A 13,864-nucleotide genomic window follows, 5' to 3' on the forward strand; every position below is an offset into this window, starting at 1 on the left:
CAACCCAGAAAGTGATAGGGATACATTTCAGTCAGTCAGTACAATCAGAGAGGCTATGAAGCTATTAGGCTCTTTAACCTCATGCATCCCAGCAATAAGATGGGCCCAGTTCCACACTCTGATTCTCTAGCAATGGTTACTAGGGTGTTGGAACAGAATTCAGGACTCGTTAGAGGAGACAATTCAAATTCCCTTACGAGTAAATCAGTCCTTACAGTGGTGGAAAAATCCAAAACATCTCATGAGGGGGGTTTCTTGGAATCCCGAACATCTGCAGGTTATTACCACAGACACTAGCCTTTTGGGGATGGGGAGCGCATTGCTCTCATCTCTTTCCAAGGACAATGGTCCAAGGATCAGAGGTCTCTCTCTTCAAATCAGAGGCAATTGTCCGCGGTCTGGGAAGCTATAAAGGCATTGTCCCATTACATCGAAGGGAAAGACAATCAAGTAAGGATGGACAACACGACCGTAGTTGCCTATCTACCATCAAGGAGGAACAAGACTTGTAGGTCTATGTCTATTAACAGAAAAAAAATATTTTTCTGGGCAGAAGTCCCCTCAAGATTACTATAGGCGGTACACCTAAAATATCCCAAATACAAAGGCGCACTTCTTAAGCAGAAATTCACTGAGGGCAACAGAATTGAGCCTAGAAAAGGAAGTTTTTCTCCAGATTACAGAATCCACCTAGTGGATCTCTTTGCCTCAGCAGAAAACACAAAACTAAAAAGATAATTTTTCCCTAAACCCCTTTGACGGGAACATAGGAGTAGACACGCTGTCACAAAAGTGGGACTTCCAGCTGGCTTACACCTTTCCTCCTCTTCAGTTAGTTCCCAGGGTGCTAAAAAAGATCCGCCTAGACAAGGCCCATTTATTATTTTTTTTTTAATAGCCCCTCTGTGGCCGAAAAAGCAGTGATTCCATGGATTCTTCCCTGGAGACAAGATCTGTTGTCGCAGGGTCCAGTCTATCACCCCAAAGTGGAAAGGTTACATCTGGCAGCTTGGAACCTGAGAGGGTAACATTGAGGTCAAAGGGCTTATCGGACGCCATAATTTACATCATGGTGGCTAGGAGGAAAGAAGTTACTTCCAGATTTATTCTAAGATCTGGAGAAGGTTCTGTAGTTGGTGTACTCAATCGGGGAACTCTTCTCAGAGATTTTCCATCCAGGCAATTTTGGGTGTCTTACAAACAAGTTTTGTGAAAGGGTTGTGTCCAAATACCTTAAGATTACATATATCAGGATTAAGTTTTTTTCCGTTTACGTTTTTGCGTTCCATATACGGACTGTATACGGAACGATTCATTTCAATGGATCCGCAAAAAAAGGAAGGTACTCCGTATGCCTTCCGTTTCCGTATTTCAGTTTTTCAATTCCTACAAAGATAGAACATGTCCTATTATTGTCCGAATAACTGACAAGGATAATACTGGTCTATCAGGGGCCAGCTGCTCCGTTCCGTCCGTGAGCATTCCGTTTTTTTACGGACCGCAAAATACTGAAAAAGCCATATGATCGTGTGCAAGAGCCAGAGGCCAGATTTGCTCCCGAAGCGTTGGAGGAAACCCGCGCAAGTGCGCACGCAATTTCAGTCAGTTTTGACTGTGATTGCATTGTTCAGTTTTCATTGCGCGGTTGCAATGCGTTTTGCACGCGCTTGATAAAAAACTGAATATGATACCCAGACCCGACCCGAACCCGGACTTCTTCACTGAAGTTTGTATTTGGGTTAGGTGTTCTCTAGATTTTATTATTTTCCCTTATAACATGGTTATAATGGAAAATAATAGCATTCTTATTACAGAATGCTTACTAAAATGTAAATTTGAGGGGTTAAAAAAAAAATAAAAAAAATTAACTCACCTTATCCACTTGATAACGCAGCCGGCATCGTCTTCTTTCTTCTTCTTTCAGGACCTGCAAAAGGACCTTTGATGTAATCGTGCTCCCACGTGGTGAGCGTGGTGATGTCAGCGCAAGGGTCCTGCTGAATGGAGATAGAAGATCCTTCTATCTTCATTCAGCAGGACCTGCGCTGACGTCGCCACGCTCACCACGTAGTGAGCGCGATTACGCCATCAAAGGTCCTTTTGCAGGTCCTGAAAGAAGAAGAAAGGAGACTATGCTGGCTGCGCGATCAAGTGGATAAGGTGAGTTAATTTTAAAAAAAAATTTTAACCCCTCATATCGACATTTTAGTAAGCATTCTGTACTAAGAATGCTATTTTTTTTCTATATGCCTCCCCAACGGCACTAAGCAGGAGGGTTACCCCACCTCCCAGGAACAGGAAACAACGTGGAGAACCAACCTTTAAAAGCCTCCTCCCATGTTCTTTCTCCAGTTGTTTCCTGTCCCTCTGGGATGAAGTGGAGAACGGAGCAGGGTTCTCTCCTGCTCTTTACCGTATCGCGCAGCCTTTGTACCTTTTTTCTTTTTCCCTGGCCGGGTGTCAGGAGGGCTGCAGCAGGATGTCGGATCTCGGGGCAAGAGAGGGGCCCTTCCGACATCTAGGTATAAGTCCTGCGGTTTGCAGGCTACCCCGGGCGACTCAGTGTCCATTTGCGGCCTGCCTAGGAGGATGCCGGCAGAGCGAGAGCTTCCGGGCCGAAGTCCAGTCACGTGGGTGCACGTGCGCAACGTCTGTGTGTGTGCGGTACCACGTGACCAGGAAGTAACAGGTAAAAACAGGCTAGAGGCAGAGAAGGCGTGCGATTTCCAGATCTGCCAAGCATGTCTCTCTCTGCAGATCTGCACTCAGACCCTCCGAAGGCCCTGAGCCCGGTAAGCCTCATCCTAATAGGAGTAATTTTGTCTTTTATATCTTTTTGACACCCCTGCCCTTTTAAATTCACTGGGGGCTCTGTTCTGGGTGAAGGCTCCTTTTACTGAAAATTTTTCCTTTAGGAGCACTCCCTAAAGGAATCTTTTTCTTTTAATTCTTAGGGAAAACCCAAGGTCGGGAAATCCTCTATTAAAAAGAAATGTGCCATCTGTAAAAAAAAAAACAGCTAGCAGGGCACTCCAAAAAGACACTCTGCCAAAAAGTAATGTCAGAGGAAACACAGTCTCTAGTGGACAGTTTAAGATCCATTATTAAAGAAGACGTTTCCTCAGCCTTCGAAACAAGGATAGCCTCCCTCCCTCAGGCTCCTTCCACGTCAAAATCCATTCCAGAGACTCCTCTAGAATCTGAATCTGAATTTGATTTGGATGAAGGCGAAGTATCCTCAGATTCAGATTTGGATTCATTGGACAATAATTCTGGAAGGCCCCTCTGTTCAGTTGAAGATACTGACTCATTATTAAAGACTATTAGAGCGGCCATGAATATTGAGCAAATTAAAGAACCTCAATCTGTCCAATATCACATAGTTAGGGGTCTGGCAGACAAAAAAAGATGAGTTTTTCTGGTACACGAAAAATATGTATTTTTTTTTATTGCTAATGAATTGAAAGACCCGGAGAAAAGATCAGGAGTCTCCAGAGTTTTTTTAAACGCAAGTACCCCTCAGCGAATCGGACTCTGCTCACTGGGATAAAACCCCACGAGTCGATGCCCCAGTCGCCAGGATTTCAAAAAAATCCTTACTCCCCTTTGAAGACGTGGGACTCTTAAGAGAGCCCATGGACAAAAAATGTGAGTCAATCCTTAAGAAATCCTGGGACACTTGCACCGCTATGTTACGACCCAGCATTGCGGCTACTGCCAGGACCCTCTCAATGTGGCTTGCCCAATTAGAAGAGCATCTGCTTGTGGGTACTCCTACGGAAGACATTCTAGCCTCCCTCCCAGTCTTTAAGCAGGTCACTAGTTTTCTCTCAGACGCTTTTGCTGATCTGGTAAAGCTGTCAGCCAGATCGGCCGCCTTGGCTAATTCAGCCAGGAGGTCTATATGGCTAAGGTCATGGTCAGGGGATAACACCTTTAAAAACAAACTATGTAGTATCCCCTGTGAAGGAGACAGGCTCTTTGGCTCCGTCCTGGATGATATCCTGGACAAAGCCTCAGACAGCAAAAAAGGTTTTCCATCAGAAGCTAGATTCTTTCATAACCGCCGATCCTTTCGTCCCCAAAAGAAATGCAGACCAGACCACAGGAAAAGAGAAAGTTCGGGTACATGGCAACCATCCAGAGGTAGAGGAAGAGGATTTCTCTTCAACCCGGACAAATCTTCCAAGCAACCCAGACAATGACGCCAGCAGACCGGTGGGAGGAAGACTCCAAAACTTCCTCCTTGCCTGGGAAAAATTACAAAATCTCCATGGGTTTTGGATCTGATTTTCTCAGGGTACAAAATAGAGTTCGCTTCCCCTCCACCAAAGAGTCTACATAAACAAGAAACTTTGCATAAAAGATCAATCCCTTCTAGAAGTACAGATTCAGTCCTTGCTCTTAAAACAGGCGGTGACAACAGTGCCCTGGGATCAGGAAGGTTTCTATTCACCGGTCTTTCTGGTAAAAAAAAAACTAACTGCTCCTACAGGGCAATCATAAACCTAAGAGACCTAAACAGACATGTTTCCTACCAAATTTTTTAAATGGAAACAATAAAATCCACTATAAACCTATTGTATCAAAGCTCCTATATGGTGACACTCGACCTGGCCAACGCCTACGATCACGTCCCCATCTGCAAAGAACATCAAAAGTATATGGGCAGCCGTCTTGTTCATCTTCAATTCCAGGTACTTCCATTCGGCATCTCATCCGCCCCTCGGGTGTTCACGAAAGTCATGGCGGAATGATGGGCTTGCGTCCATCAGCAGAAGATCCTGTTCATCTCCTATCTGGATGACTTCCCGATAGCTGCTCATTCTCCGGAAAACCTTCTCGGCGACTTACAGGTAGTCAAAAATACGCTTCATTCCCTGGGGTGGATATTAAACCTAGAAAAATCGGACCTCATTCCTACCCAGAGGAAAGAATTTCTAGGAGTTCTCCTGGATTCCCGGGTAATGACATCTTTTCACCCGGAGGAAAAAATTCAGGACCTGAGGTTAAGAATCCTGTCATTCCGGTCGTTACCGAAAGTCTCCTTCAGACAAATTATGGCTGTCCTGGGGCTGATGACTTCAACCATTCCCTCTGTCAAATGGGCACAGTCCCACATCAGGCCTCTTCAAAATTTTCTGTTATCAATTTGGAATAAAAGCTCCCATTCGCTGGACAGGAAAGTGTCACTCCCATTTCAGATCAAAACGACCCTAAGCTGGTGGTTAAAAAAGGATCACTTGGCTCAAGGAGTCCAGTGGAGACCACAGAACCCAATTGTGATTACCACCAACGTGAGCATTTCAGGCTGGGGAGCTCAATGCGAAGACCTGGTTGTACAGAGAGTTTAGAAACAGTCGGACCTTCCCATGTCTTCAAACTTGAGGGAACTTCAAGCAATTTTCCTTGCCCTAAAAGCTTTTTCATCAGCCATACACCGGAAAAAACGTAAAGGTTTTATCGGACAACAGTACGGCAGTGACCTATGTGAACAAGCAGGGAGGCACGAGAAGCAAAACCTCAACCACACATCTTACCTTTTGTTCTCCTGGGCACAGGTCTGGGTAAACTTAATTTCGGCGGTCCATCTCAGAGGAAAAGAGAATCAGCTGGCAGACAACACCTAAAGTCAGGAGAATGGTTCCTGAACAAGAGGATCTTCCAACTTCTGTGCAAAAAATGGGGCACTCCAATCCGGGATCTGTTTGCCTCAAAATCGAACAGACAAGTAGATCAATTCTTTTCCCTGTCCTTTCGGGACAACCCAAACGGGGTGGACGCATTCTCGATCCTTTGGCCAATAGGCCTGCTATATGCTTTCCCCCCTATACCTCTAATACCCAGAACCCTAGCCAAAATAATGGAGGACAGATGCAAAATAATCCTGGTAGCCCCATTCTGGCCAAGAAGGACTTGCTTCCCCCTCTTGTTAAGCCTAGCCAAAGGGGACTTCTGGACGCTCCCTCGGATCCCGGATCTTCTTCTCCTGGGTTTATGTTCATCATCCGGACGTCTGGCAACTGAACCTGACTGCCTGGAGACTGAGCGTTCCCTCCGAAGAGATAGGGGTCTTTCAGATGCGGTAATCAACACTCTCTTGTACAGCCGTAAGCCGATCACCTCAAAAATCTACCTTAGAATCTGGAAAGCCTTTCTGCGATTTTCAGTGCATTGTTGGGATCCCTCAAAGAAACCAGAACTTAAAACAATCCTAGAATTTCTGCAGAAAGGTCTTGAAAGCGGTCTAAGAGTTAGTGCTCTGAAAGTGCAGATAGCAGCCCTTAGTGCCTTTTTGTACTCTAAGCTAGCAGAGGTGCCTCTGATCAGGCGTTTTTTTAAGGGTGCCAGTAGACTGAAGGCTACAGTCAGAACCATGGTTCCTCCTTGGGACTTTTAACCTGGTCCTTTCTGTTCTAGTGGACCCTCCTTTTGAACTCCTCTCAGATACCTCTTAGCATGCTCTCCTTGAAAACCGCATTCTTAATTGCCATCACCTCCGCTAGAAGAATAGGCGAAATCCAATCCCTGTCCTGTCGCCCACCATACTTGACAGTGCTAGACAGGATAATATTAAAACATAAACCCTCTTTTCTACCTAAAATGTTCTCTAAGTTTCACTGCGACCAACAGATCTTTGCCTACCTTCTGTCCACAGGCCAAGACTGAAAAAGAAGCCAAATTTCATAACTTGGACGTTAGAAGATGTGTCCTGGCCTACCTAGAAGCCACAAAGGACTTTAGGGAAGTCTACCCGCCTATTGATCCAATATGCAGGGAAAAATAAGGGCCTAGGGGCCTCTAAAATGACTATCTCCCGTTGGATAAAAACTGTTATTTCCAAGGCATACAAAAAAAAAAGGTTCTTCTCCTCCATCTCGGCTTACGGCCCATTCCACCAGGGCCGTCTCTACCTCCTGGGCGAAAAATGCTTCCGCCTCCCTGAATCATATATGTCAGGCGGCCACTTGGTCTTGCCCAAACACCTTTTTTAAGCACTATAGGCTGGACATTGCCTCCAACAGTGACCTCTCCTTTGGACGCAAGGTTCTGTCTACGGTGGTCCTACCCTAGGGGGCTTGATGACTCCTCTGTTAATCCTTTTGCTTAGTGCCATTGGGGAGGCGTATGGAAAAGATAATTACTTACCGGTAATTAGATTTTCCGTTAAGCCTCCACAACGGCACTGGTATTTCCCACCCTTATGATTTCTTATGACATTTGTTCTGATGTACCTTGACTGGTCTTCCATGGTGCTCTGTTTCCTTTCTTTAATAAACTCTTATGTTCTGCATCATCTTTGAGTTACTCGGATACTTACTGGAGAAGGATCATGGGAGGAGGCTTTTAAAGGTTGGTTCTCCACGTTGTTTCCTGTCCCTGGGAGGCGGGAAAACCCTCCTGCTTAGTGCCGTTGTGGAGGCTAAACGGAAAATCGAATTACCGCTAAGTAATTTTCTTTTCCCTTATAACCATGTTATAAGGGAACATTAATACAGTTAATTTGCTCATCCCGATCATCTCCTAGCAACCATGCGTGAAAATCGCACCGCTTCCGCACTTGCTTGCGGATGCTTGCGATTTTCACGCAGCCCCATTAATTTCTATGGTCCCTGCGTTGAAAAACGCAGAATATAGAACATGTTGCGATTTTCACGCAATACATAAGTGATGCGTGAAAATCACAGCTTATGTGCACAGCCCCATTGAAGTGAATGGGTCTGGATTCAGTGCGGGTGCAATGCGTTCACCTCACGCATTGCAGCTGCGTGGAAAACTCGCCCATGTGAAAGGGGCCTAAGACCTACATTTCCTCCCTATGATCTTAATTAGTTCTATCAGGTCTGACAAATCGCCCCCCCCCTGAACCCCTTCCAGAAGCCTCGCTGAAGTATGTTTCTCTGAAAACCCTATTTTTTTGTAGCAATTACCTCAGCATGTAGAGTAAGCGAGATCCAAGCTATAAAAATAGTGTAACCATTTTGCATAGTTTTCCCGGACAGGATTGTTTTTAGATTGGATAATTCTAATTCGTATCTAATTTCCATAGACAAGTGGAAATTATTATTCCATCTTTTTGTTCGGATCCAAAATCAGAGGGGGAAGAGAAGTTTTACAGACTGGACGTGTGTAGGACTATCTTGTTCTACCTAGAGACCACAAATCCTTTCAGAAAAACTGATTACTTGTTTGTACAATTCAGTGAGGCACATAAAGGTCATACGGCCACAAAGAATTCCTTGTCCAGATGGATAAAAATGGCCATATTGGAATCCTATAGGTCCTTAGGGGTATCTCCACCCAAGTCTTTGACAGCCCACTCTACAAGATCTGTCGCAACATCCTGGGCTGAAAGAGCAAGCGCTTCTTTAGAGCAGATCTGTAGAGCAGCGACGTGGTCAAGCCCTTACACGTTTACTAAACATTACAGGGTAAATGTGGAGTCGGTAGATAAATACTCAGACTCCTCAGTTTTTGGTACTTCTGACTCTGACTCCTCTGTATTTAATATGTGAATGTATTTTATACATTCCTTGAAGGAAAGAAAGGCAACATACATATCATTAGCACAGAACTACTGGCTAGGAAGCCAACAGTCTACTGTATTGAACAGTTTAAGCATAAGACAAACACAATGAAAACAACAAAGTTTTATTTTTATCAAGTGGCTGGATAGTAGCAGCAGGCATAAACATCAGGAACAGGAACTTTACCAGTTCAAAAATGCAAACCACATTATTTGGTTGTTTTAGAACAAAAACAAAGCTTATCTATATGAACCAAAACAAAATCTGTAAAACCTAGAAATGGTTTATATTAATCTTGGAATGTAGTTATAGCAAATGCAATTTAAAATCAATTAAATGTAGAGTTCTAGGGAAGAGAATTGCCCCCTGCCAGATCCTCTTTCATAGAAGCTCTTAAATCAGACTTTTTATTATTTTTAGAGCTTAAAATAATCTTTCAACACTGACTTGGTGGGTGGAATTGCAGTAACAATTCTGGCCACAAGTTTTTATAGCCTTAGCTGAATGACAGCAGTTTTTCAAATGGTTTACAGCTTCAGTCTTGAACTAATGACTATCCATTCCCTTCACTTATACACTGCTCAAAAAATAAAGGGAACACAAAAATAACACATCCTAGATCTGAATTAATTAAATATTCTTCTGAAATACTTTGTTCTTTACATAGTTGAATGTGCTGACAACAAAATCACACAAAAATTAAAAAATGGAATCAAATTTCTCAACCCATGGAGGTCTGGATTTGGAGTCACACTCAAAATTAAAGTGGAAAAACACACTACAGGCTGATCCAACTTTGATGTAATGTCCTTAAAACAAGTCAAAATGAGGCTCAGTAGTGTGTGTGGCCTCCACATGCCTGTATGACCTCCCTACAACGCCTGTGCATGCTCCTGATGAGGTGGCGGACGGTCTCCTGAGGGATCTCCTCCCAGACCTGGACTAAAGCATCTGCCAACTCCTGGACAGTCTGTGGTGCAACGTGACGTTGGTGGATAGAGCGAGACATGATGTCCCAGATGTGCTCAATTGGATTCAGGTCTGGGGAACAGGCGGGCCAGTCCATAGCATCAATGCCTTCGTCTTGCAAGAACTGCTGACACACTCCAGCCACATGAGGTCTAGCATTGTCTTGCATTAGGAGGAACCCAGGGCCAACCGCACCAGCATATGGTCTCACAAGGGGTCTGAGGATCTCATCTCGGTACCTAATGGCAGTCAGGCTACCTCTGGCGAGCACAGTGAGGGCTGTGCGGCCCTCCAAAGAAATGCCACCCCACACCATTACTGACCCAATGCCAAACCGGTCATGCTGGAGGATGTTGCAGGCAGAACGTTCTCCACGGCGTCTCCAGACTCTGTCACGGGTGTCACATGTGCTCAGTGTGAACCTGCTTTCATCTGTGAAGAGCACAGGGCGCCAGTGGCGAATTTGCCAATCTTGGTGTTCTCTGGCAAATGCCAAACGTCCTGCACGGTGTTGGGCTGTAAGCACAACCCCCACCTGTGGATGTCGGGCCCTCATATCACCCTCATGGAGTCTGTTTCTGACTGTTTGAGCAGACACATGCACATTTGTGGCCTGCTGGAGGTCATTTTGCAGGGCTCTGGCAGTGCTCCTCCTGTTCCTCCTTGCACAAAGGCGGAGGTAGCCGTCCTGCTGCTGGGTTGTTGCCCTCCTACGGCCTCCTCCACGTCTCCTGATGTACTGGCCTGTCTCCTGGTAGCGCCTCCATGCTCTGGACACTACGCTGACAGACACAGCAAATCTTCTTGCCCCAGCTCGCATTGATGTGCCATCCTGGATAAGCTGCACTACCTGAGCCACTTGTGTGGGTTTTAGACTCAGTCTCATGCTACCACTAGAGTGAAAGCACCTCCAGCATTCAAAAGTGACCAAAACATCAGCCAGGAAGCATAGGAACTGAGAAGTGGTCTGTGGTCACCACCTGCAGAACCACTCTTTTATTGGGGGTGTCTTGCTAATTGCCTATAATTTCCACCTGTTGTCTATCCCATTTGCACAACAGCATGTGAAATTGATTGTCACTCAATGTTGCTTCCTAAGTGGACAGTTTGATTTCACAGAAGTGTGATTGACTTGGAGTTACATTGTGTTGTTTAAGTGTTCCCTTTATTTTTTTGAGCAGTGTACAAGTGTCTCTTGTCCTGCAAAAGAACATATTTACTTAATCAGTTATCAATGAGAGGCTAGGTTAACCATGGGCATTGCGTTCCCTGTAACAGCGGAACACAACACAATGGAAAGTATAAGTATTGCCGCTTCTTTAACTGTGCGTTGCGTGCAATATAGTGAAGCATATGAAAAGCATGCTTCTTCACGGTCACTTAAACGGTTTAGTGGGCTGACAGAAGCCCTTTTTTTTTGTTTAATAATAATCCCTACACTGCAATCTCTGCATACATAAGTAAAATAATAATTTTCGTTCAGTAGAATTTGATAAAACGCTATTTTTATAATATGTAAATTACCTTGCTACCAGCAAGTAGGGCGGCTACTTGCTGGTAGCAGCCGCATCCTCCGATCCTAATGAACGCCCCCTCCGCATTGTGATTGACAGGGCCAGGGAACGGAATCGTTCTCTGCTGGCCCTGCCTGTTTTCATTCAATATCTGGCGCCTGCGCCGCGGCCGTACCTATCTTCAATCTGCGCAGGCGCACTGAGAGGCGGCCACTCACTCGGCCGCTCGCTCCTCAATGCGCCCGCGCCGGGTGTAGATGTGACGTCATCGGCGCAGGCGCATTGAGGATGGAGCGGCCGAGTGAGTGGCCGCCTCTCAGTGCGCCTGCGCAGATTGAAGATAGGTACGGCCGCGGCGCAGGCGCCAGATATTGAATGAAAACAGGCAGGGCCAGCAGAGAACGATTTCGTTCCCTGGCCCTTTCAATCACAATACGGAGGGGGTGTCATTAGGATCGGAGGATGCGGCTGCTACCAGCAAGTAGCCGCCCTACTTGCTGGTAGCAAGGTAATTTACATATTATAAAAATAGCGTTTTATCAAATTCTACTGAACGAAAATTATTATTTTACTTATGTATGCAGAGATCGCAGTATAGGGATTATTATTAAACAAAGAAAAAAAAAAAACGGGTTAGTGGGCTGACAGAAGCCCTTTAACATGTTCGTTTTGCGGTAACGTGACGCACTGCATGCATTGGCCTTTATTCTTATAGTAGAGAAGTAATTAATTCTAACTTTTTGTGAATTGGGACATTTAAACTTGCTTTTTTTTAATTTTATTTTTATTCCAATTTAAATTGTCATTTTTGCTGACTCCGACTCCAGGTACCCAAAATTGACTCTGACTCCACAGCCCTCGTAAATACTAGGGCTAGTCAGGAGCTTTCCTTGCAGGGCATAGTCCCTCCCTGAACAAGATTAATCTGTTATATCTCATGGTATGCCGTCATGGAGGATGAAAGGGAAAAACCATATTACTTACCGGTAATTTCCTGTTCATGAATCCTACATTGGTTTAAAATAATAATAAAAAATTCTACATATAGATATGGGATTGTATATAGGTGAAGGTATGTGTTGGTATGAATGTGAAGGGGGGAAAAAAATAAGGAAAAGACTCTAGGCTGTCGGTTCAGAAAGACACTGAGGAGGAGCCAGAGTAAGGTCAAATTTATACTTCCTCTCCCTACCTGTTTGGAGGCGGGTCATCTCTCATGGTATGCTGTCATGGAGGATTCATGAAAAGGAGATTACCGGTAAGTAATATGGTTTTCGTCCCATAAGACGCCAAAGTGGGGGGGAAAATGTCCCTGTGTCTTATGGGATGAATACCAGAGGACTCGGCTGCGCACAGGCGCTCTGTGACCTCACGCTGTGCGAGCCGGTTTACAGCACATATTGAGGCTCATATCTGAGGTCTGATTGGGGGTTATTCACTTTTGGGTGTGAGCAGAGGTCTGATTGTGGGTCTGATCTGAGGTCTTATTAGGTTCTTATTAACATTGGGGATCTGATTGGAGCTGTGATCTGAGGTCTGATTGCTGGTCTGACCTGAGGTCTAATGAAAAAAAAAAAAATTCTTATTGTCCTCCTCTAAAACCTAGGGGCGTCTTATGGGCGAAGAATACGGTATATCAATCTGCTCAGCTTCTCCTGCTCTAGAACATGATGCTTTTGGATTGCATTGCTTTTTTGAGAAGTTCTCTTTAAACATACCCCCACTCCATAAACATGCCACCCCTTCAGGACCAGGCAATTTTCTGTGGTTTTTTTTTTTTTTTCATTTTATACTCCCAGCCTTCCCAGTGCCATAACTTATTTATCCATTCACATAGCCGTATGAGGGCTTGTTTTTTGCGGGACTTTATGTACTTTCTAGTGTCGCTATTTAATGTTGCAAACAATGTAGTGGGGTGGAATTATTAGTAAAAAAAAAAACAATTCCGCCACAGTATTATATATATATATATATATATATATATATATATATATATATATATAATATTTTTATTAAGTTTCCTATGAGGTAAAACTGACTTGTTACTTTCATTCTCCGGGTCAATACGATTACAGACATGCAAAGTTTGTACAGTTGTCTTTTAGTTTTAATACAAAAATTTTTTTTATTTCTAAATATTTTTTTATAAAAAATAAAAAAAATGTAATAAAATGTTTTAGTCTACGGAGCTGTGTAAAAGCAAATATATATTTTTTTTTTTTGCGGGACGATTTGTAGTTTTGATACCATTTTGGAGTATAAATATTTTTGCTTTTTTTGCAGAGTTGAAGTGACAAAAAATGGTGAATCTGTGATTTTCATGTTTTTTTTTTTTTCCCCATTACACCATTCGCTGTATTTTATAAATATCTTTATATTTTAATAGTATTGGCGTTTTTGCATGGGAGAATGCCTATAATTTTTTTTAAGTACTTTTATTTTAATTATGAGGAAAGGAGGGTGATTTGAAATTTTTATATTTTTAAAAACTTTTTTTTTTTTTTTTACACTTTTTACTATGTTACTATGGAGCCCTGCCACAGGCAGAATCTTTATAGGAGCATAGCTATGGCAGCCTTAGGTCATTCAGGACTGTGGCTGTCGCACATACTATCTGGCTTTTCTGATCCCCACTCTCAAAAACAGCAGCCACCTGGAGGCTATGGTGTCCGCTTGCGTGCGGGCTGTCTTGAAATATCCGACTCCCGACATATATTTACATTGGGCAGTCGGGAAGGGGTTAGGAGAGGCAGATGATTTAAAACTCCCATTAGACCTGGGTAACCGTTTTTCGTTTGATTTAAAAAAATGGCAGAGAGCAGTAGATCCAGATCATTCACATTACATTGTTCG

General features: G+C 43.9%; 1 protein-coding gene across 1 annotated transcript in view; it reads left to right on the forward strand.

The window, feature by feature from the left end:
- The window catches only part of LOC120995148 (mitogen-activated protein kinase 14-like), a 386,582-nt gene that overhangs the window by 140,288 nt on the left and 232,430 nt on the right, over positions 1 to 13,864 (forward strand).

This window comes from Bufo bufo, chromosome 3, assembly GCF_905171765.1.
Source record: "Bufo bufo chromosome 3, aBufBuf1.1, whole genome shotgun sequence".
Taxonomy (NCBI): Eukaryota; Metazoa; Chordata; class Amphibia; order Anura; family Bufonidae; genus Bufo; species Bufo bufo.